The sequence below is a fragment of a genome, unplaced genomic scaffold (genome assembly GCF_019419815.1).
Source record: "Pyrus x bretschneideri cultivar Hongxiangsu unplaced genomic scaffold, Pyrus_bretschneideri_v1 Contig4, whole genome shotgun sequence".
NCBI classification, from domain to species: domain Eukaryota; kingdom Viridiplantae; phylum Streptophyta; class Magnoliopsida; order Rosales; family Rosaceae; genus Pyrus; species Pyrus x bretschneideri.
In genome coordinates, this window is record NW_025999723.1 from 11,264,771 (window position 1) to 11,290,540 (window position 25,770).

General features: G+C 39.1%; 1 pseudogene; it reads left to right on the top strand.

The window, feature by feature from the left end:
* The first annotated feature begins 884 nt into the window (after positions 1–884).
* On the top strand, positions 885–16,486 carry LOC103966451 (annotated as a pseudogene).
* Positions 16,487–25,770: the final 9,284 nt, after the last annotated feature.

Consider the following 25,770-nt stretch of genomic DNA (forward strand, 5'->3'; position numbering starts at 1 on the left):
TGAATAAATACAAGCAATATTGGAAAAAAGAAAGATAGTTCAACACAACACAAGAGCTAAGATGCATAAATAAACGCTCTTAATCATTTGAACTGTACGAGTTGCAATTTGTAGATACAATTGTATTGGAGTTTGTAAATTTAATAACGTTGTGATGGATGTGTTTGAGTTGTCAACGCATTAGAGACATCAATTTTAAGGAAGAGAGATGCTAAGGGGATTATCTGAAAGTGAGATTCTCTATATATTCCATAGCCAATTCTTTTAAAGGGAAAAGTGAAAGTAGAATTGTACATTTCACGACAATGCTTTTGAGGAATCTCTAAAACACGACAAGTCCCATTGCATCGTAAAAGCCTCATATTTATTGGAACCAAGCTTGGTTGCTTAAAAATAAGTTGGAACCCTGCTCTCACTTACTAATAATTTGACAAGTGTCCAAAAAAATTGAAAAATTAAAACTTGAACTAACAACTTGAACACTTATCAAGTTTTTATTGGGTGAGAACAGGAGGTCCTGCTTATTTTTAAGTAGCCAAGTTTTGTTCTATGAAAAGCTCTTGATATTGCTCATTTTAAAGAAAAACCACATTTTTACACTCACAATCCTGATATTATTCAATTTGCCCCTTAACTCAAAGTTTTCAAGCTATTTTCATTATTTTTTTTTGTTTTCTATTTGTTGTACTGCCGCCGTTGCAGTAAACTCGGGGCCGGCGTTCCCACGGTCGTTTGACTCAGTCGTCAGTCGCTCTCCAGAAACAATCAACTGAAAACCGCGGGAAAGTTTTATCTTTCACTGTTGAGCAATTCAAAGACGCTAAGTACGACAATCAAACACTCATTATTTCATCTAATTAACTTTTAATTTTAAACTAATCAAACCCCACTCAAAGCTTCCATATTTCTCTGTTCATCCAACGCCTGTACAACTCCGATCCGAAACCGAAAACCCAGTTCCTAAAAGGTTTCTGCGACTTGGTTTTTCGATTTCGGATCGACCCAGATGGGATTTCGAATCGGGTTAGGGTTCCTGGTGCTGGTTTCCCTCTGTTTCACGGTGAAACCCCAGCGCAGCAAGAGCTGCGATGCTCTAGCTTCTTACTACGTATGGCAGGTCTCTAATCTCACTTTCATTGGCGATATCATGAATACGACCGACGCCACCATCGTCACCTACAACAAGGACTCAGTTCTCAACAAACACATCATCCGATTCGGCAACAGGGTTAGTGTTCCATTCACCTGTGGTTGCATCAATGGCGACTTCCACGGCCATATGTTCGAGTGGGATGTCCGTACCGGCGACACGTACGACCAGATTGCGAAGATTTTCTATTCGAATTTGACGACGGTGGAGGACATGGAATGGTTCAACAGTTATGGTCCTAAGAATATACCCAATAATGCTAAAGTGAATGTGACTGAATTGTACGTGTGGGAATAGCGCGGTTTCGGAGGATTATGGGCTGTTTATTACTTATCCTCTGCAGCAAGAGGACAGTTTGGATTCTATTGCGGGGATGGAGCAGTTGGATCAGGCTTTGCTGCAGAGATATAATAATGGTGTGAATTTTAATCAAGGGAGCGGTTTCATGTATATTCCGGGCCAAGGTTTGAGCTTTTGTTCTTGATGAGATAGTTTTTTGTGCTTTGAAGTTGTTGAGAATTGACGCAGACATTGAAGTATTTTGCTGAATTTGCATAGTTGGTAAAATGAAGCATTTAGTTGTTTCGGAGTTGGAAAGTTGTTTTTGATTCGGCGGAGGCTTATGTAGGAATGTATATGCTAATGAGTACTAATTTGAGCATGGGGTGAATTAATGAGTTTTAGTCATGTTGCAATGCTAATGACTACGGTTGAAACGAATCCACTAGAAGGAAAGATAGCAAACAATTGATTAGAAGAGTGTTGTTTAGGAAGTGATGGGCATAAATTTGCGAAAAAGGAAACTTCAATAGTGAACTGAAATCCCACAGGAAAATGTTCAGGGTGAACTTAAGAAAGTGGAATCTTTCCAGAAGTTTCGAGGAAATTTACAGGCCAGATAGTTGATTCCGTGTAATTTCAACGAAGGCATCTTTAATTGTTAATCATGAGTTTGTAACGAATGTTAGAATGTTCAGTAGTATTAGGTGGTGCAAGGTCTTTCCTGTGGTTGTGGATCCGGTGGGCCTCTAGGGAGTGATGTATTGAAAATGTTGAGTGAAGAATAATACCGTAACTCTCTTGTTTTACGACAACAATTGACGATGCGGTTTTTAGCTGAGTCGTCATCTCGTTTTACTAATTTTATTGTCCATTCCTCTTATTGATATTCCTTGATGCAACCTGAGAAAGTGCTCGTGAAGACACTGAGTTGTTTCAATTCTATGTTGTTTCTAGGTTGTTCCTGTGCTATAATGAAGTATAACAAATGTCTATTGGATATCCAGTTTTTAGGGTATTATGAAGCAGTGCTCTACTTCAAATATAGTTTCAGAGGAGGCTATGTAGTGGTTTGGTACTGAGGTGCTTTTATAAAAAGTGGGTATAAAAAAAAAGCTGAGCTCAAAAAGGTTGGTAAATACTTAAAAACAGCTTATTTTCACAGTTTTAGATGAAAAAAAAAATTGAAAACATGAAGCAGCAAAAATGAGCTTATTCTCACAGCACAGCAGAAGCAGTTTTGTTTTAAAAGCACATCAATACCAAACCAGCCCTATATTTTCAACTTTCCTCGTGAAAGTTTCCTTTTTATCTTGCTGATCAAAATGGAAACTATTTGCCTTTGAAGTCAGGGTATCTTCTACTGCCTCAATATGTTAGCTTAACTATATTACATCTTGTTTTCACTTTCCACGTCTTCCGAAAATTGTTAATATTTATGAGTTTTATTTCTTTCTGTTCCTTTTGCAGTTCAGGTGATACGGCCGTCTCCAAAATTGGTTTCATGTTCAGATGCCAGTGTGTGAGGGTGATTTGAAACTCAATGCTGCTTGAAGCTCATCATTTTTCTTTTGTATAAGCAGGACTAGGAGGTGGAGCCATTGGTAGCATATCGGTGAGAGTAATTGCTGGAGTGCTGCTATTGGCTGGCGGTATATATTTTGGAATTTTCCGAAAGAAAAAGGTGCATATAGCAACATCTGAAGATCAATCTTCTCCAAATGGGCGTTGTAAGTTACTTGTCTCCTTGTTTCTTTTTCCAGATGGACTTTTCGATGTTACCTTTCCACTTTGATTCTTTGCAATAACAACAGTTTGAGTAGCTGACTAAGCTCCTTACTTTAGGATGTTATTATTCTCATTTAGCATTCATTGATTCATTTTCATCTTCCCATTCTTTCCCAACAAGAGGGGTTCCTTTGTTTTTTCCTCATCCCAAGGTTTATTAAAAATTACGGGAAAAAGACTGCTGCTATTATAATTGTTAGGTGTTCAATTTTGTTGAAGGATTGGAAATTTTTTCTTTATCGAGTATCAGTACCACTGATAATTTTCCCTTAGAAATCCCATTGAACCGGCCCTGGCCATTTTGTTGGTCTGTTTTGTTTATAATAATTGTTATGAAGTGTCCTGAAACTGCCATTTATGTTCTGGTCTTTCTTGCACTTATTTGAACATTTGTTGTATTTTACTAGTTCTTGCCCTCAAATGGTCTAAGATTTTTGCACCAAATGGATGTTTGACATGATTTCATTGATTTTTCTTCTGGGTCTAGCCCGTGTGATTACCCTCGATAAACCTGGAGAGTCAAATGCTGCTGGTCGAGGCCTAACAGGCATTTCTGTGAACAAATCAGTGGAGTTCTCATACGAAGAACTTGCGAGGGCTACTGATAACTTCAGCCTAGCTAATAAAATTGAACAAGGAGGTTTCGGGGCTGTTTACCATGCAGAGTTGAGAGGCGAGGTTTGTTTTCTTTAACATTTTTCATGATTTATATCCATCATTTATCTTTTCTGACCAAATGAAGTATGAGATTTTCTAGTCGAGCCCCACGATTCATGAATTAAGTATTTAGTGTTTCTAGACCATGCTTTGTGTTTATTTCGTAATTGTTTATTTCTTCTTCTAGAAGTCCCACTCATCTAACCTCTATGTGCAGAAAGCTGCAATCAAGAAGATGGATATGCAAGCATCAAAAGAATTTCTGGCCGAGTTAAATGTTTGACACATGTACATCACTTGAACCTGGTAATGAACTTATTTTTTCAACAATGACAATGCATATGAATCTTGCCTAAGAACTATAAAGTAAGGGTGTTGTTATTAGCACTCTAAAAATCTCATTGTGCACTCTATACTAGTTTATAACCATTGAACTGATCTCTAAGATGTGTAATATCTCTAAGCTTCTGAACGATCAATGCAGGTGTGCTTGATTGGTTATTGTGTTGAGGGCTCTCTTTTCCTAGTCTATGAATATGTTGAGAATGGCAACTTAAGCCTGTTGGAAATTCAAATTAAAAGTCATGTGATCTGTCCATGTGATGCTAACCTTTCTTTACAGATTGTTTCCAGCAAAATATAATCATCATTGCTCCTTCATTATTCAGCCGAATGGTGATGAAAGATAGCAAGTGTGCTGTGATGTGCTAGCAGGAAGACAGCAGTGTGCTGCCATGTGCTAGTCGAATCTGTGTTATTTGCAGCTGGAAAGACAGCTGCTGTGTGCTAGCCAAATGTAGACAACCTGGAATACATTTGGTCTCTTCATTTTCACGTTCCCATGTGTTAAAGACAGCAGATATGCTGCTGTCTGTGTGCTGTCAATTGATGGTGTAAAGGTGTAGGTTGTGTTGTATTTAAGGAAGCCTCTCGTAAGGCTTTAGTGTATTAATCCCATCTGATTTGTCATTCAATTCTAGAAGTGTATTTGCAATCTGTTTTTAATATCAAAGTGCCTTGTTTGCCAAAGCTTGTAGCTTCCCTTATTTCTCAATTTTTTGTCCAATTTTATTGAGAGTGAAAGTGAGAGGTGTGATAGAGTTTGTAAACTTATCACCCACATATTTTGGTATTGAGTTAGTAAACTTTTCAATACCAACAATTGGTATCAGAGCCAGAATACCATTCTGGCAGGTGCAGCAGTTATGGGATCCAACTTAATGCAGCTCCAAGTTCCCACATTGAAGAAAGAAAATTATGAAAGATGGTGCATCCAATTCAAAGCATTGTTTGGATCACAAGAGCTAGGGGAAGTTGTCAGTAATGGGTATGTTGTACCCACTACCGAGCAAGAAGCCACATATACTGCAGATCAAAGGAACACTCTCAAGGATTTACGAAAGAAGGACCAGAAGGCGTTGTATCTTCTTTATCAAGGATTAGAAGATTCAACGTTCGAGAAGGTTGCAGAAGCAACAACGAGCAAGCAAGTATGGGACACACTCAGTACAATCTACAAAGGAGTAGATTGGGTCAAGAAAGTGAGATTACAGTCACTTCGAGCAGATTTTGAAACTGCTCACATGAATGAAGGAGAAAGCATCTCCGACTATCACTCAAGGCTCATTGTGATAGTAAATCAGATGAGGAGAAATGGCGAGAGACTCGATGAAGTACGAGTTGTGGAGAAGATACTCCGGTCACTCACATCTAAGTTTGAGCATGTGGTGACTGCCATTGAGGAATCCAAGGATTTGGAGGCGATGAGCCCAGGGGAGCTACTAGGATCCCTCATAGTTCACGAGCAACGCATTCAGAAGAATGCAAGCCCCACAACGCTAAAGCAAGCTTTGGAGTCAAAGTTGAATATTGACAAACCAAATAAAGATCGTGGGCAGTGGAACTCACGTCGTGGGAGTTCATCCAACCGTAGCCGAGGACGAGCCCGAGGAAGAGGTCGAGGCTATGCACAAAATCTAGGTCAGTCTCAGGAGTGGAGATCTACTCGAGGAAAGGCGCATATCCAGTGTCACAGTTGCAAGCAGTATGGACATTATGCAAATGAATGTTCATATAAAAATGGTGAGCATGTCAACATGGCAGAATCAAGTGGAAATGCTGGTGAAGAACTTATAGTCTTACTAGCACACCATGATATCAGTAGCCAACAAGATGTCTGGTATTTAGACTCTGGTGCAAGCAACCACATGTGTGGAAAGAAAGAGTTTTTTGCCGAACTCAAAGATGGGCCTTATGGATCTGTGAGTCTTGGTGACTCCTCAAAGTTGCCAGTTGAAGGCAAAGGATAGATCAAAATCATCCAGAAGGATGGTAAAGAAGAATACATCTCCGATACCTACTACATACCAGGTATGAAGAGCAACATTTTGAGCATTGGTCAACTGCTCCAGAAAAGGTATGTTATACATATGGAGGATATGTTTCTCACTCTCAGGAATGCAAGAAGAAAGCTTATTGCACGTGTTCAAATGTGATGCGTGAATTATACGCACACAAATTAAACCCTCTTGTTGTCAAATTGTAGTAAGGATGCAAGTAGGGATCGTTCTGGACCGGGGATTAGGAGGGATTGTTAATCACTTGGATTTGACTCAAAAACGTAAAAACACAATATAAAACACTATACTAGACTCAAAGAATGCAAAACTAAACTTTAAAACACTAAAACAAACCAAAAGACTCAAAACAGCACCAAAACACTCAAAACTGCCTTAAAAACACTTTCTGGGCAGTTTTGAGCACTTTGAGTACTTTGGACGAATTTGGGTAACAAATTGAATCAAAACACTTATAAACACAAACCAAAACACTTTCTAACTAATTTGAACAATACAAAGACTCAAAGGACTCAAAACAAGTTCAAAAGACTCAAAACTGCCTAAAAACACTAACTAGGCAGTTTCTGACCTTAAACCCAAATTTGGACGAAATTAAGTTGTAACTTGACTCAAGACTCTTAAAAACACAAACTAAATTGATTTCTAACTAATTTGGACATTAAAGTAAGGGGGGATTGAGTTTTGGACGAAATTAAACTAATTGCACAGATTCTAATTAAAAACAGAATGTAAATATGAATGTGATGGATTTGAATGGATGGGATGACTAGCTAAGGGGTTCATCTCCACACATGTTACACTTGCATAATAAAAAGATTTCCAATTGCATTTCAATAAACCATGAATTCTCAACGCCCTGGGTTAATTAGGTCCGCTTAAATTAACCGTCAAGTTTTCCTTAAGTTAATGAATTGGATGATTGCATACGACAACCCAAAGCATTCCTCACAAGTTCCCTACATGAATTGCATAATAGAGATACAAGCAAGAATCATTAAGCAACATGAAAACTATAAGTGTTGACGAGGCATTCGTTACTATGATTGCATGAAATTTATGCCAAGAATATGTTTAACACGATTGTTTATAAGCAACCTCCACTACTTGTGAATATAAGTTCATAACTATTACGTGAAACTCACTTATATTCTAGCGTCAAATTCATGCATGAAAATTAAGCGTGAACTCTCAATAAGCATACATAAATAGGTTATCAATCAAATAGTTAAACAAATTGAATTCACAACTTATGAAACGCAATTAGAAGTAATCAAATCAAAATGCAAGCATAAACATATATTTCGAATCCCCCCCTAACCAGGGGGGTTTTAGTTCCTCATGATACAAAACAAAGAGAATCAAAGAAACGCCTAAACATTCCAACAACTCAAACTTGAATTGTATGAACGTTTAGGCCCTCTTCTCTTCCATTCCTCATTCGTACAAAACAAAGGGTATTGAAATTAAACATTGAAATCAAAGAAACACCTAAACATTCCAACAACTCAAACTTGAATTGTATGAACGTTTAGGCCCTCTTATCTTCCTCTTCGTTGTAGCACAAGGTCTAAGGATAGTTTGATGGCGTGAATGGTTTGGGGAGTGGATGAATTTCTGAATATGGAAGAGTGTATTGTGTATGAATGGGAATCAATGAATTGTGGCTGCAATGGATGCTTATTTATAGGTGAAAAGGAGGGAATATGACAGCTAGGAACTTGGTGGAAATCTGGAATGGTGATGGGAGATGCATGTGGCTGATTTATGCATGTGATTAAAGGGTAGTGACAGCTAGGTTATGATGATGAATGCATGTGCAAAGTTGGTTGAATGATTATGGGTGCATGTGGCTGATTTATGGTGCAATGATGAAAGGCAAAGTGCATGTGGCTGATTTGTGAAGGGAATGCATGTGGAATGAATGTGTGAATGATGGCAGATTGTGTATGTGAATGATTAGGGTGAATGTGCATGTGCTTTGACAGCTAGGTTGAATAAATTAAAGGGAGTGCATGTGGCTTGGCTGGAATGATTGGAATGCAATTTGAAATGGGATGTGTTGGTGTGAATTTCTGGTACAAAGGGCCTCATTTGGTCTTCAATTTCGTCCATCTACTTGGCTTCAAGTATATGCAATCCATTTAACGCCCCAAACTACTCCAAAATGCACCAAAATGCACCCATTTGCATACTTTGCCCTTAGAACCTGAAAACACACAAAAGAAGCATAAAGGACTAAAATAATTAAAGAAACATAACGTAAATGTACGAGAACAAGCCATTTAAGTCGCATGAATATGCTCCTATCAAATACCCCCACACTTATCTTTTGCTAGTCCTCGAGCAAAACAGAAAGAAAAACAAAACAAAACGAAACGAAACAAAACAAGTAAAACACAACCTAAACCTTCCAACAATCGTCTTAGGGATTTCCAATGCACATGAAATGTTAAAAATCATCATTCCCACAGATTTTAGTCATCTTCACACTTAATTACATTCTTAATCACAGTCACCACATACTATTTCACAATTAAGCATTTAAAACCATGTTTTGAATGTAGTAACATGCCTTAGAGAATTTGCTCAATTCCTCACAAGATATGCACTCAATTTTTACTCAGATTTTCTGACTACACACCCTACACTAAGTATATGTGAGAAGATTGATGTAAATATGAAACCGAACACTCACATATATGTATCACAAAGAACGCAATTTCTGGAGTTAATAAGCATATTTAGATATGATCTCATGAATGGAATGCTACTACTTAGACGCGAGAACCAGTGACACCATATGCTCATACCAAGTTCAAACTCCACAAATTGAAACACATAACACTCAAGATTGAAGTCATGGGTTGTAATGGGGTTCGGGGCGTGTGGATAACAAAGAAGGGATATGGAAAACAAAGGTTCTTAAAGAAATAGTGAGCAAAGCACTTGAATCAACTTAGAATTCACTTTTGAATGAAAACTCAACTTTTGAACAAAAAGGGAGAATTTAGACAATTTACGGCCAGAATTGGTGTTTTGGACCCTTTCTTCAATCACTCATTCTTTCATTTTTTTCAAGTTTTTTTTTTTTTTTTCTCTTTCTTTCTTTCTTTTCTTTTTTTTTTCTTTTCTTTTGAATCTCAAAACATACATAAACACTTAAACATTCTCTCCCCCACACTCATTTTCTTTCATAATATAACTCAAAAGGAATTCAATTAAGTCATGCTCACTATCTTTTAAGAACAAGGGTGGGGATTGTCCTAAACTAGGCTAGGTGAGGAAAATGTGGGTAAACACAGAATAAAGGCTAAACAAGGCTCAACGGGGTTAAAACTTACGACATATACGAAATATGGGAAGTAAGGCTATTTGGCTATGGTGGTGGTCACTACACAACTTCTTCTTGAATATGTGTTATGCAAATCAATAACATGCTTTGAATGAAATGGGCATGAGTTCTAGCATTTGGAACTATATGATGAAACGCCTTCTAAGTAGTAACCAAGCAAAGAATAATGAGATCATGCAATGACTTTAGAAAACAAGAAATCACAGATTATACTCTCCAAAGAACGTTATAGGCTCAAGTCTCTCAGGGTTGTAGCGTTTGTTTGAGTTCCTTCCTTCAAGCATGTTACATAACTAATTTTTTCTTTTATGATTGCATGTGAAGTGATACATTATAACCATAACCAAGCATATACCAAGAGTAAATCAAACTTTTCTCCATGTTTATAACTCTTTTTAACAGTCATGCAATTAAAAACCAAATCCTTATCATTGTGTTGGAAGGTGACCTACGACACAAACACACAAAAATGACTCAAAACACTCTTTTTAGGCTTTTCAAAACATGTTTTTCAAATTTTTATGTGATTTTCAGAGTTATCAAAACAAAACATACTAAAACACTCTAAAACAACTTAAAAATACCTTAAAACAGCAAGGAACAACATTTGAAGTTATGGGTGATAAAATCCCACGAATTTGCATCAAATATACTTAGTTACCCCCCCCACACTTAAATCACACATTGTCTTCAATGTTTTAAGCATAGATTTACATAAAACATAAGTGAAAACACAAACAGCATTTATACATACTAAACATGGCAGAATGTAACTAACAAAGAGAAGAGTTTAGGGACGCAAATCTGGAATTGGAGTGCTTTCTCGGTCTTCCTTTGTTGAATGCATGGATTGATCTTGGTGATTCCACAGGCTTACTCTTGAACTGGGCTGGAGGATTCTTTTTGGTCTCCTCCACTCGTTGATTTTCCTTTGTGCTACTCTTGAACTGAGCAGCAGGATTCTTTTGGTCTCCCCCGAAGGTCTGAGCTTCCTCCTTTTATCTGTTTCTTTGTTCAATCTCTCCAATTCGTATTGAAGAGGGTTAGAGGATAGCTCAGCATATGCAGTTGTAGCTTGTCTCCACATGCTTCAATGTATCATTTTCACTTGCCTTACTTGCTCCCCTTTGCAGAAGTGGTCCCTTATCTGGAAGTGTATCAACCGTTGAAGATAACTACTCGAGAGCAACGCTAGGTAAGCAATCAGGGAAGGGATTCCAGGCAGTTGGTTCCAGATCGGAAGACTGACTCCACGTGCTGGCTGATTGCTTCTTTCACTTTGCCATGCGAGTAAGAACAAGGACAAAGAAAAGGATAGGGAAAGAGCATGATATGAGATACTTTTGCTTTTGACCTTGATGATATGAGATACCTTTGCTTTTGAAGAAGCGGTGAATGAATCAGCACATGCTTCCATCTACCGTTTCCTCTTGGGTCATCTGTACTCCAGGCATCTGGTATCATCTTTGGGGAAGAAGAAAAAATTGAGTATTTCGAAAGGCTTTGCTGGGAGTGCGCCCTCAGAGGTGAGGAAGAGTTGGGCATTTTCTTCAGGTCTGCCTTGCCATAAAAGATGAAAGTCGACATATATAGGGATTTCCCAATAGCAAGTGTTGTTCTTTTACCCTTGTCGACAAACGTTTTGATCCCGCAAATTCGGCTTTCTGAAATAGTGACGACTCTTCGATCTTTGAATACGCCTATTTGCTTTCTGAACGACGCCTCTTCGATTTCTGAGCAGGCGCCCCTTCGATTTCTGAACGACGCCCTTTCGCTTTCTGAACGACACGTAGTAGTGCGGATGCGGCTCTTTTGACAAAGCTGCACGCGTTTTCTGAAAAGCAGAGAAAGCGTCGCCGAACTTTGCGCTTGTCGGCTAAAGATGTGTAGTTGAGATGATAGCCTCAACGTGTCTTCAACTTTGTCAGAGATCTTTTGACAAAGTTGAACGCGTTTTCTGAAAAGCCGAGAGAGCGTTGCCGAAATTTACGCAGGAAATTCCGGCTTTTTGACTCAGTGGACGCGTCGCCTTGGCTTTTTATAGAGCTATCGATCACCACCAACATACACATTCTGAAGACTGCCCATCTGTGAAAATCGTCTCCGGCCCTTTGAAATTTAACTCCATCCAGCCCTTCTCTTTGAACACTTTTGAAAAATGGCAAACCCATCGAACCTTAGCTTAGAATTGAGTCTCAGCAGTGATACGGGCGCGCCGCGTCAAGGTAACGTGTGGCGCCCTTCTTTCTTATCTTCTAACGGTCATCTTACAGGTGAAGACTCAGTGATGCAGGATGCAACAACAGCTACAATAGTAGCTAGGAACCTCCTCACTCCCAAAGATAGTCAGCTGCTTTCAGGACGGTCCGATGAGTTGGCTGTTCAAGAGTCCCTCGCTCTCAGTGTTCAGTGTGCGGGCTCTGTGTCCAACATGGGCCAACGCCTGCTTGCTCGGTCCCGCCAAGTGGAATCGTTGATGGCAGAGGTGGAAAATCTTAAGCAGGAGATCAACCAGCTTAAGTACGAGAATAGAAGTTTGCACGTGCTTGCAAATAACTATTCGTCGGGCATGAAGAGGAAGCTTGATGAGCTGCAAGAATCTCAAGGTCGAATGCAAAGTGACCGTCAAAGGCTTGCGTCTTTCTTCCAGAGGCACCTTTTTCCTGGGTCATCCAGCGTTCCACCCAGTATTGAGGCCTGGAATGCTCTAGCTCCGATGCCTCCCGCTCCGATGTCTCCTGCTCCGATGCCTTCCGCTCCGAGAGTTTCGCCACGTAGTGCGTCTTCACGTACACAACCTTTGTGAAGGCTACATTCTTTTATTTATTTATTTATTTATTTATTTATTTTTAAATCAAACGGCATGGACTTGATCTTTGAATGGAAGGTGATACTTGAACTGATCCGGTAATGGTTTAAATTCTAAAGTGGGTGCCTGAATCATTAACAACATATTAGTATAAATCAAAATTGAAATTCGGGGAGGTGGCTTACCTGTGTGCTCCGACATAAACTCAAGAATAAACACCCCTTCGAAAGTTGTAAGACTAGAAATTTCAGCTAGATTTGGTGTTTTGAGTGTTATGACTTGTCCTGTGTCATGAAATCCAATTTCCTTGCGAATTGTTGTCTCAAGTATATCCTCTTTGATGAATTCTAGACACTCCCCAGTCACATCTTGCTCTTGATTCTTTGGAAAGGATTCGAAGATGCCTTTCTCACCCTCTTCTTCCTTGGATTGCATGAGCCTGCAAGGAATAGGGACATTCAGTGGAACGGGGTTAGAAATAATTAACTTTGGAACAACGATACCTGAATTGGATGGCGTAGGTGCAATAGGTGCCTGCGGCAAAGGTGTTTCCTCCCTTGCCGTGGCTTGGGTGTGTTCCTCTTCCTCAAATTGCAGTCCTTCATCCTCCTTCGGATTTGCCATGGTTGAAATAGGGAGTTTGCCTTGGTCTTGAAATTGTCCTATGAACTCCGCTATCTGCCCAATTTGCTTTTCCAAGTGGTCCAACCTTTTGTCTTGATTTTGCCTTGCTTTGTTTTGATCTTCTTGCCCCTGAGACAAATTGGTGAGTAACTTACTAACCGTATCATTATACAAAGACTCACTTGAATTTGTTTGGGTAGGTTGTGGTGGCTGCATAGGTGTTGTATAGAACTCCTCATATGGTTGCCAATATTCTCCTTGTTGAGCCTTCTCGAGTTGATTTTGTGAGCCCTGCACCAAACAAATTAATTCATTAAGCTTTTCGTTATAATCTATTGACGAACTTGAGTTTGGTTGGACATATTGAATATGAGGTGGCTGCCAATATCCTTCTTGTTGAACATTTTGAGGTTCCCACCACATAGAAGTTGAATGATCACTCCAATCCGAATTGTAAGTATTGGAAAACATGTTATTCCTTGATTGAAGATCGAATATATCAACGCTTTGCATTTGGGACCTTTCCATGAGCTGTGACAAAAGAGAAGCATTATCAAGTGCCATGTTGTGTTTCTCTAGTACTTGAAATCAACAAACAAAACACAAATCAAAAACTAAAACTAAAATACATAACAGAAACGAACAATCCAAGGGATTAGCAAAGTTGCTAATCCCCGGCAACGGCGCCAAAATTTGATGCGTGAATTATACGCACACAAATTAAACCCTCTTGTTGTCAAATTGTAGTAAGGATGCAAGTAGGGATCGTTCTGGACCGGGGATTAGGAGGGATTGTTAATCACTTGGATTTGACTCAAAAACGTAAAAACACAATATAAAACACTATACAAGACTCAAAGAATGCAAAACTAAACTTTAAAACACTAAAACAAACCAAAAGACTCAAAACAGCACCAAAACACTCAAAACTGCCTTAAAAACACTTTCTGGGCAATTTTGAGCACTTTGAGTACTTTGGACGAATTTGGGTAACAAATTGAATCAAAACACTTATAAACACAAACCAAAACACTTTCTAACTAATTTGAACAATACAAAGACTCAAAGGACTCAAAACAAGTTCAAAAGACTCAAAACTGCCTAAAAACACTAACTAGGCAGTTTCTGACCTTAAACCCAAATTTGGACGAAATTAAGTTGTAACTTGACTCAAGACTCTTAAAAACACAAACTAAATTGATTTCTAACTAATTTGGACATTAAAGTAAGGGGGGATTGAGTTTTGGACGAAATTAAACTAATTGCACAGATTCTAATTAAAAACAGAATGTAAATATGAATGTGATGGATTTGAATGGATGGGATGACTAGCTAAGGGGTTCATCTCCACACATGTTACACTTGCATAATAAAAAGATTTCCAATTGCATTTCAATAAACCATGAATTCTCAACGCCCCGGGTTAATTAGGTCCGCTTAAATTAACCGTCAAGTTTTCCTTAAGTTAATGAATTGGATGATTGCATACGACAACCCAAAGCATTCCTCACAAGTTCCCTACATGAATTGCATAATAGAGATACAAGCAAGAATCATTAAGCAACATGAAAACTATAAGTGTTGACGAGGCATTCGTTACTATGATTGCATGAAACTTATGCCAAGAATATGTTTAACGCGATTGTTTATAAGCAACCTCCACTACTTGTGAATATAAGTTCATAACTATTACGTGAAACTCACTTATATTCTAGCGTCAAATTCATGCATGAAAATTAAGCGTGTACTCTCAATAAACATACATAAATAAGTTATCAATCAAACAGTTAAACAAATTGAATCCACAACTTATGAAACGCAATTAGAAGTAATCAAATCAAAATGCAAGCATAAACATATATTTCGAATCCCCCCTAGCCAAGGGGGGGGTTTAGTTCCTCATACGTACAAAACAAAGAGAATTGAAATTAAACATTGGAATCGAGTGTATTTGCAATCTGTTTTTAATATCAAAGTGCCTTGTTTGCCAAAGCTTGTAGCTTCCCTCATTTCTCAATTTTTTGTCCAATTTTATTGAGAGTGAAAGTGAGAGGTGTGATAGAGTTTGTAAACTTATCACCCACATATTTTGGTATTGAGTTAGTAAACTTTTCAACACCAACAAAGCCAACATCTGCGAGGTTCACGTTACTCCGTGCTTGATGAGGATTTAAGTACTTCTGTATACAAGAGAATGGTGATAACACTGTTTAATTTATCCAGGGAGAAGGAGGGACACGCGTCTAATAGAGTGCAGATTGCTCTAGATTCAAGAAGAGGTCTCGAATACATTCATGAGCATACTGTTCCTGTTTATATCCACCACAATATCAAATCAGCCAATATATTGATAGACAAGAATTTCCATGCCAAGGTTACTTTAGCGCCACTATTTCCAATATAAACCATTGAAATCTTCTATTGTCGCAATAAAATTCCCCTCTTTTCATTGCAGGTTGCAGACTTTGGGTTAATCATTACAGGTTGCAGACTTTGGGTTAACTAAACTGACAGAAGTTGGAAGTACATCACTCACCACACGTCTTGTGGGAACATTTGGATATATGCCACCGGAGTAAGTAGTTTTTTTCTCATTATTCCTTTTAGCAGTTTATCTTTTACATGACTAGCACTATTGCTTTCTTCTGGAAGAACCCACGTAAGCTGAATGAGTTTATTGCATAACTTTTCTAGTCGTCATCCCGACCAATAAGCTGATGGCTGAAAGGCCTGAATATTGTCTTTGTACATATGGACTAACTCCTAACATGGTTGTGGGCAGAGCTCGATATGGCGAAGTTTCTCCTAAAGTAGATGTCTTTGCATTCGGAGTTGTCATTTTTGAGTTGATATCGGCCAAGGAAGCTGTTTTCAGAGCGGATGGCTCTAGTTCGGAATCAAAAGGCCTTGTTGGTTTGGTTAGTTTTCTCTCTATCTTTCTACTTAAATAAGCCAATTTGCTTTTATCAAGTTTATGCTGGGATTCTATCTTGCATTACATACAATAATCTCTCATGAAGCACTTGAGCGTGTTTTGTTGTAATTTTATTTTTCACAGTTTGAGGAGGCCCTTAATCAGCCCGATCTAGAAGACCTCCCCAAAATTGGTCGACCCTAACCTTGGAGACAACTCTCCGATTGATTCAGTGCGCAAGGTGAAAAAATTTCTCAGACCAAAACACATTATGATTTGTCTCTAGATATCAGTCTAAAAATAGGTATGTTGGTTTTCTGGTACAGATGGCCCAACTCAGCAAAAGCATACACGCATGCACGAAAACAAAGATTTGCGTCCAAGTATGCGATCAATCGTGGTGGCGTTGATGACACTTCCATCCTCAACCGAGGATTGGGATGTTGGATCCTTCTACGAAAACCAAGCTTTTGTCAATCTGATGGTAGGAAGGTAGAATCGGGCGAGTGCAGTGAGTTGCTTGTGTTTAGGAAGTTCCTTTTAATGCGATCATACCGAATATAAAGACATCGTATAGACATTGTACATGTCATATAATTGAGCATTGTGGGAGTCTTGTGTAAATTGCATATATCAATTAGGGTATCAAATGAAGAGGTAAAAAGTTCCTTTCTATCTTGCCCTGGGGAAGTTGGGGTTTTTGGGGTGCAAGTGACAAGAGCGTGTGGTAAAAATTGTCATGTTTTCCAACGCAACGAGCCAATGAGTAGGTCAAATTCGTAACTTGAAAAACAAAAGTATGAGACAAAATCGATCTCCTATTTTCCTTGTTGAAAATCTTTATGAACTAGAAGTCTAGAAGTAACATGCATAATGATGTCTTTGACTTCCCAGACACATATATCAAACATACAATCTTTTGCTGAAGAATAATGCTAGAAATACCGAAATTTTAAATTAGATTTACAACTTAAATAATGTGTCATTAATAAGAAACAAGCACGTTAATCGATACTTATTAATAATCCAATCATCTACAACCACATCATTTAATTTGCAAATTTGATTTAAAATTTTGATCTCCTTAACATCAACATGAATCATGATAGTCATGACTTATCTTTTAGGTTTTGTCCTTAATAATCCAATCATTTACAACCACATCATTTGATTTGCAAATTTAGTTTAAAATTTTGATATCCTTAACATCAACATGAATCATGATGGTCATGACTTATCTTTTAGGTTTTGTCCTTTTTTTAACGTTTTAAGACGTGTCGGGCGGCGATTGCTATAATGAAGGTTCGAGAAGATCCTAGGGTTTCTTCGTCTTCCTCTTCTTAAATTTTGCCGCTTTCATCATCGGTGAACATCTTCCTATAATTCCTTGGTTGTTTCTGGCCAATTTGAACAACCTAAGATTGATACTTTGTCGGTGCCTACAATAAAGAGCGGTTTAGTCTCTATTCAAATTTCAGAAGATAGCTATCACAGGGGTCTTGACAAGTGCAAACATAATCTCGTGAGTAGAGTTTTGCTGCAAAAAGAAAATAAGCCACGGTCTACTGAGGACATGATTCTTCGTTTAAAGAAGTTATGGCCTTCCTTGCAATCCTAGCGGGCCATCCATATGGGGAAGGGTTTTTATGTTTTCCAATTTGCAACCTTTGAAGATATGCAACACGTTTGGGCAGGTGGCGTTATTTCTCTTCAACCTAGAAACTTGAGGTTTTACCAATGGAACCCCAATTTTTCCCCATACAATTTCAAAAACACTGCTGCACAATTGTGGGTGCGGTTTTGGGATCTGGGTCTAGAATATTGGGACCCCACAACCTTATTTGAAATTGCATCCGGAATAGGTACTCCAATTAAGATTGATCCTGCGACTTTGAACAAGAGCATTGATGTGGATTTTTCCATTAATCCAGCTTTTGAGATTTTAGTGGAGCGTGCTCATGGTGATTCTTTGTTGGTGAGTCTTGAATTTGAAAAGTTCCCATCTATGCGGCAGCAATACTGAACATCACATCCAGAACTGTCGAGTTAAACAAGGGGAAAACTCTCCATCACAAGGGTGTGGCAGATCACAGTCTCGTCGTCGACATAAGCGAGAGAGAGTGGTAAGTAAGTATGTTCCGAAGGATGCTGGTAAAAATGTAGTTATTGAGCCAACTCCACTGAATTTACCCGATGACAGAGAAGGTCCTTCTTTTGTGAAGCAGACTGCCTCTGATAGTCCTACAGTCTCTAGTGCAACTCGTTTAGAGTCTGATCAATCTATTTCTATGCTTAAGAGTGTTGATCCCATAAGTTTCCCGACTATGGTTGTTGTTCCTGTTCAGTTTGTATTGGAAGAAGCATGTGTGCTGTACCGACAGCACAGTAAGCATACAGCAGCATGTGTGCTGTACAGACAGCACAGCAAGCATACAGCACGGCAAGCATGGGTAAAGGAAAGACAGCAAGGGTGTGCACTCTGGAAAGGAATGTGCATGTGATTGCTGACTCATGGACAGCAGGGAAAAGAATGTGCATGTGCATGTGTGTTGTTGCATCCGATTACAAGTGTGTAAAGTGTGTAGGGTGTAAAGCTTTCAGCTTTCTTTTCTTTGTATTGTGTATAAGTATGCCTTCCCATAAGGCTTTCTAATATATGAAATGTATTACAAGTCAAATCAGAAAATTCAATATGGTATCAGAGCAGGAAAAATAACCTGCTTCTGCATTTCTTCCAGCTGATTGTATTCCATCTCCGACATGGCGGAAGAGAATTCTTATTCGTTTGGAGATGATAATTCCCAGATACCTTCCTCCTCAACCGTGTCTGAGGTGGATGTCAATCCAAATCAAAGATTGAGCTCGGTCTTGTTAAATGAGTTTAATTACTTACCTTGGTCGAGAGCAGTGAGTCTTGCCCTAGGTGGAAGGTCCAAGCTAGGGTTCATAAATGGAAGCATCGAAGTTCCTGATGTTTCTTCACCAACTTATGAAATCTGGCTTTGCAAGGATCAGCTAGTTATGTCATGGCTCCTAAATTCCATGGAACGTAAACTAGCTGAAATATTCAGTTATTCTGAATCATCATTCAAACTATGAGAGACAGTCAAGGAGATGTATGGCAGCCAGAACAATGCTGCACGTGTGTTTCAATTGAAGAAGAACATTTCCAACATACAACAAGAAGGAAAGCCCTTTGTTCAACTTCTAGGCAGCATGAAGAGCATGTGGAATGAGTTGGAAATGTATCGGCCTCACACAACTGAGGCGTCTTTACTACTGAAAAGGGCAGAAGAAGACAAGATATTCCAACTCTTGTCAAGTCTCGATTCAGGATACGAAGACCTACGAAGCCACATACTCATGAACCCCGAACTACCTTCCTTCACCAGCATATGTGCAACAATCCAACGTGAAGAAGTACGAAGGAAAGTCATGAACACTGGCACAAAGACCAGTGTAACTGAAGCAAGGGCTTATCTAGCCAACGAAAGAAAATACAAAGTGAAGAATCCACACTTAAAGTGCCAACACTGCAACTATACTGGTCACGTTAAGGAGACATGCTGGATTTTACATCCAGAATTAAAGCCAGAGTTCATAAAGGATAACAAGGGCTCACAAAGATTGAACCGTGCACCACATAGAGCCAACAATGCAACTACCTTAACCTCTCATAGGTCTGATGCACTCAAGAGCTTCACTGCAAATCCAGCTGCACTCATAAATGAGTTTGCAGTGTATCTTCAAAGCAAGGAAGAAAGGATTAAGAGTGACCAAACGGTCGGCTTTGAAGATTTCTGACAGAAACACAACACATGGCCCAAGATGACATGCAAGGTATCATGACTGCTTTTAAAACTGCTCTTAATGTTAATATGATGCATGATTTGTGGATTGTTGATTCGGGTGCCACAGATCATATGACCAACCATGTTTCTAAGTTTCACAAGTTTGAAAAATTTTCAAAACCGTCTCAAGTCTCAACTGCCAATGGTGAGAGTTCTAAGGTTTTAGGGAAGGGAAATATCAACTTAATATCGGACAAAATTGAGTCAGTAGCCTTATTTGTTCCTTCTTTTCCATTTCAACTTCTATCTGTGGGAAAAATCACCAATACCTTAAATTGTTTGGCCATTTTCTCTCCTCACAATGTCATTTTTCAGGATTGCCTCACCAAGAAGACGATTGGTGAAGGATTTTACCTAGATGGCCTCTATTACATATCAAAAAACAGTCCCAGAGGATTTCAAGCCAAGTCCAGTCCATCCCAAGATAGTCAATTGTGGCATCAACGTTTAGCTCATCCTTCCCAACCTGTTTTGTCTTCCTTGTTTCCAAACTTAGGGAATGATTTAATTTCGTGTGAAACATGTCATTTGTCTAAAGCCACTAGATTGTCTTTTACCTCATCCTTATCTAGGACTAGTAAAGTTTTCGAACTAGTTCACTCAGATGTATGGGGACCAACGTTTGAATCTTTTGATGGTTATAAGTATTATGTAACTTTTGTCGATGATTTCTCTAGAGCCACATGGTTGTACCTTTTATAGCCTAAGAGTGAAGTGATTGAAGTTTTTAAGGATTTTCACAATCTTGTTAAGAACCATTTTTCCTCTCAAATTCAAACCTTAAGATCTGACAATGGCACCGAATATATGTCCCATATCATGTCATTATATTTGAGCAAGCATGGTATCATGCATCAAACAAGTTGTGTCGGCACACCTCAACAAAATGGTGTAGCTGAAAGGAAAAATCGTGACATTCTGGAAAAAATAAGAGCATTAATGTTACAAATGAATGTACCAAAGACATTTTGGTCACAAGGAGTCATGGCGGCTGTGTACATCATCAATAGACTTCCTAGCCGAGTCTTGGGGTTTAAATCTCCACTTGAAGTCATGAAAGGAAGAAAAATCGACCTTTCACATCTTAGAGTCTTTGGCTGTGTCTGTTTCGTTCATATACAGTCACACCATCGAGATAAGTTCGACCCTAGAGCTCTCAAATGTATTTTTCTTGGTTATTCATCAACACAAAAAGGATATAAGTGCTATGATCCTCAACTAAGAAAAATAATTGTATCTAAAGATGTACGATTCCATGAAGCTAACCCTTTTTTCAGCAAATCACATGAAGCCACAAGTCAGGGGGAGTGCATCTTAGACCTAATTCCTCTACCAAGAATCTGTACTTCTACACCTCCCATTGAAGTCAATAATGAAGGTACTCATCCTGATAATTCTGTGCATGATGATGACTCGGTGCATGATGATGACAACGGCAACATAGAAAATCCTCAAGGTGTGGATGACAATTTGAACGAGGATGAGACAAACCTCCTAGTACCTCGACGCAATCCTCGGCGTGATAGACAACCTCCCATAAGGTTTCAAGATTTTGTCACATATAAACCGAGGCATCCAATTTCAAATTGCGTGTCGTATCAAAAGGTAACTCCATCTCATGCTGTCTTTCTTAACAACATTTCAAGTCACAGTGAGCCTCAAAACTTTTATGAGGCTAATAATCAAGTTGTGTGGAAAGAAGCAATGAGAGATGAACTCAAAGCACTAGACCAACACAAAACCTGGAGCATCACCAAACTTCCACAAGGAAAAAAGGCAGTGGGCTATAAGTGGATCTATAAGATCAAGTTTAATTCTGATGGTTCGATTGAGAGGCATAAAGCCAGGCTAGTGGCTCGAGGATTCACTCAAACATTTGAGGTGGATTACAAGGAAACATTTGCTCCTGTTGCAAAAATGAACTCAGTAAAGGTTCTATTGTCTGTTGCCGTCAATAAAGGTTGGTCTATGTATCAAATGGACGTGAAGAACGCCTTTCTACATGGTGATCTTGAAGAAGAAGTCTATATGAGATTGCCACCAGGACACCCTCAAAGCCAAGAACCTAATTTGGTGTGTAAGTTACATAAGTCAATTTATGGACTGAAGCAATCACCACGTGCTTGGTATGCAAAACTAAGTACCGTTCTTCATAGCATTGGTTTCAAAAGGAGTAATGCAGATTCATCATTATTTGTTCACACAAGAGCTGCAAGCAAATTAGTTGTGTTGATATATGTGGATGACTTAATAATTACAGGTGATAATGCTGTTGAAATCACCACACTCAAACAGTCACTTCAACAACAATTTGAGGTTAAAGATCTTGGGGTGTTGAAGTATTTTCTTGGAATCGAAATGGCATCTTCTTACAAGGGACTATTTCTTAATCAACGAAAGTACGTCATGGACCTACTTAAAGATGCCAATATGAGTGATGCCAAGCCTGCACTTACCCCTCTTGATAGCAAGCTCAAGCTTGACTTGGGAGACACGCCACTCTCGGATATCAGCTTATATCAGAGGCTTGTCGGCAAGCTGATCTACCTAACGATCACCAGACCAGACATCTCACATTCAGTAAGTATTGCCAGTCAGTTCATGCACTCTCCCATTATCGAGCATCTGAACATTGTCAAAAGAATCTTACGTTACTTAAAAGGGTCTGTTGGTCGTGGCATCCTCATGGCAAAGAATGACAACACTCAAATCATGGGGTACTGTGATGCTGATAGGGTAGGAAACGCAATCGATCACAAGTCCACCACTGGTTATTGTACCTTTGTTGGTGGAAACCTGGTCACGTGGAAGAGCAAGAAACAAACTGTCATCGCAAGATCAAGTGCCGAAGCTAAATATCGTGCAATGGCCTCAACCGCGTGTGAGCTGATATGGCTAAAAGGACTTTTATGTGACTTAGGTGTGTTCACAGCTGAACCAATGACCTTATTTTGTGACAATCCGGCTGCCATGCACATAGCATCAAACCCCGTCTTTCACGAGAGGACGAAGCATATTGAAGTCGACTGTCACTATGTCCGTGAAAAAGTACAGTCGCAGGTGATTCAGACACATTATGTAAAAAGCTTCGATCAGCTGGCTGATATATTCACCAAACCTCTGACTTCTCATCAGTTTCAAAGACTTCTCTCCAAGCTTGGATCCATCAACCTACTGGATCCAGCTTGAGGGGGAGTATTGGAAGAAGCATGTGTGCTGTACAGACAGCACAGCAAGCATACAGCAGCACAACAAGCATACAGCAGCATGTGTGAAGCATGTGTGCTGTACAGACAGCACAGCAAGCATACAGCAGCATGTGTGCTGTACAGACAGCACATCAAGCATACAGCACGGCAAGCATGGGTAAAGGAAAGACAGCAAGGATGTGCACTCTGGAAAGGAATGTGCATGTGATTGCTGACTCATGGACAGCAGGGAAAGGAATGTGCATGTGCATGTGTGATGTTGCATCCGATTACAAGTGTGTAGGGTGTAAAGCTTTCAGCTTTCTTTTCTTTGTATTGTGTATAAGTATGCCTTCCCATAAGGCTTTCTAATATATGAAATGTATTACAATTCAAATTAGAAAATTCAATAGTTTGATTTGAACAATTCCGCATCAGTAGTTGATGTGGGTAAAATGACTTTGATTACCGATGTGACTCTAGTTGTCGATGTGAGTAATCCGGTATTGGACCAAGTTGTGAATAATGCGACATTGGTTACGGATGTCAATTTTTTTTACATCGGGTGCAGATAATATGACTCCAGTTGCAAATCCATTAGCTGATGAAGTTGATGGTTGTCGCTACTCACATAAGGTCTAATGAAGATGATGGTTTTACCCCAGTTGTCTTTAAAAGAAAGAAAAAACAATTTGATCCTAAACGTTATGAGCCTCATGGCACCAGGGTCTTTGTGGTTAAAACCAAGCCTTCTTTATGAAGTTATTATATTGGAATGCCTGCGGGGTAGCAAATGCTTCCACTCGTCGGGTTATAACGCGAATGGTGCGTTCTCACCATCTTTTTATGCTTTGTTTATCAGAGCCCTTTGTCTCTTTATCTTCCATTAAGCCTTCTGTGTGGAGAGCTTTGAGATTGTTTCCCGTGGCTACCAATGATCGTGGATCTCAAGAACCTAATCTTTGGTTACTTTGTCATGCTGATGTCACTATAACTGTGCTTTCCGCAACTGCTCAACAGCTTACAGTTTCTTGTATCTTGGATTCAGTATCTTGTATAATTACTTGTGTTTATGCTAAAACAATAGTGGTTGCACGACGTCAGTTGTGGTATGATCTTGCTTATGTGAAGTCTTCCTTTGTTAACGGTCCATGGGCTGTCATTGGTGATTTCAACTGTGTTTTGGGTGCTCATGAGAAGCGCAAGGTGTACTGCCAAATGCTAACTCATGCTCTGATTTTCAGATGATGTCTTCTGCTTGTGAATTGGTCCGCCTTCCTACAAAAGGATTGGGGTTCACAGGCAAGTTGAGATGTGTTCAGATCGGTGCCTATGCAATTTTTCTTGGATCGAGACGTGGTCTATTTCAGAATGTTCTACTCTCACTCGCTTATGTTCAGATCATTGTCCTTTATTATTGTCTTTTTCAAAAGTGGATGTGGTTGCTCGGTCCCCATTTGGTTTTCAAAGAGCTTGGTTCGAGCATTCTGATTTTATGGCATTCGTGGTCACTGTTTGGCATGACTCCAATTTTTTGGGTTGTCCAATGTTTGTGTTATCCGCTAAGCTTCGCAACTTGAAACAAAATTTGAAACATGGAACCGGTCGCATTTTGGTAATATTCATGTGAATGTGGATTCTGCCATGGGCGATCTTGATCTTATTCAAAATGAAATTGATACTTTGGGCCCTACAGAGGATAGATTGTCCAAGGAGGAGGAATTATGTTTACAGGCTCATGACGCCCTTCGGATTCAAGGTATTTTTTTAAGGGACAAATCTCGTGTTTGTTGGCTATCTGAAGGTGATCGCAATACTTCTTTTTTTCACTCCATGATTCGTTGTAGGAAGCTTCATCATTCTTTTTCACACATTCGTGACGGGGATGTGATGTTGGAGGATTAGAATGCTATTAAGGATTATATTATCTCTTATTTTTCTGACATGTTTACAGCTGATAATAATGTGGTTAATACAGGTCTAGTGGAGCGGGTTATCCCACAATTAGTTTCAGTGGATGATAATCTTGCCCTCACCGTTGTTCCATCAGAAGAGGAAATTTTTAAACAATTTGTTCAATGGATTCTTTTAGTTCGCCTGGCCCGGACGGTTTTAGAGGTTGTTTTTTTTGTTTATTGCTGGAACATTGTGTATCCAGAGGTAGTTAATGTTGTTCGTAGCTTTTTTTAGCAAGGTTTGGTCCTTCCTTATTTCAATTCCAACATGATTGTGCTTATTCCTAAGGTCCCAAATACTGACTCTGTTTCCCAAATGCGGCCCATTGCCCTTGCCAATTTTTCTTTCAAGATTATTACTAAAATTATTGCTGATCGTTTGGGGCCTATCACTTCTCGTATTATTTCGCCTCAGAAAAGTGCTTTTACAAAGGGTCGTTCGATTTCATATTCTAATATTTTAACCTCTGAACGTATAAATCTTCTCGATGCTAAATGCTTAGGTGGGAATGTTGCAGTAAAGTTTGACATTAAGAAGGCTTTTGATACTATAGATTGGAATTTTCTATTGTAGGTCCGATATCGATCAATGGATCTCTCTCAGGCTATTTTTCTTGCTCTAGAGGTGTTCGACAGGGGGATCCGTTGTCTCCTCTTTTGTTTTTCCTAGCGGACGAGGTATTTAGTAGAGGTCTTTCGCTTCTTGTGATGGAAAGTAAACTACTTCCAATGTCTGGTCCAAAGGGCATTTCTCCCCCTTCTCATGTTTTATTCCCAGATGATATAATGGTTTTTTTGCGAGGCACTAAGCGTAATCTACAAATGCTAATGAGATTTGTTGAG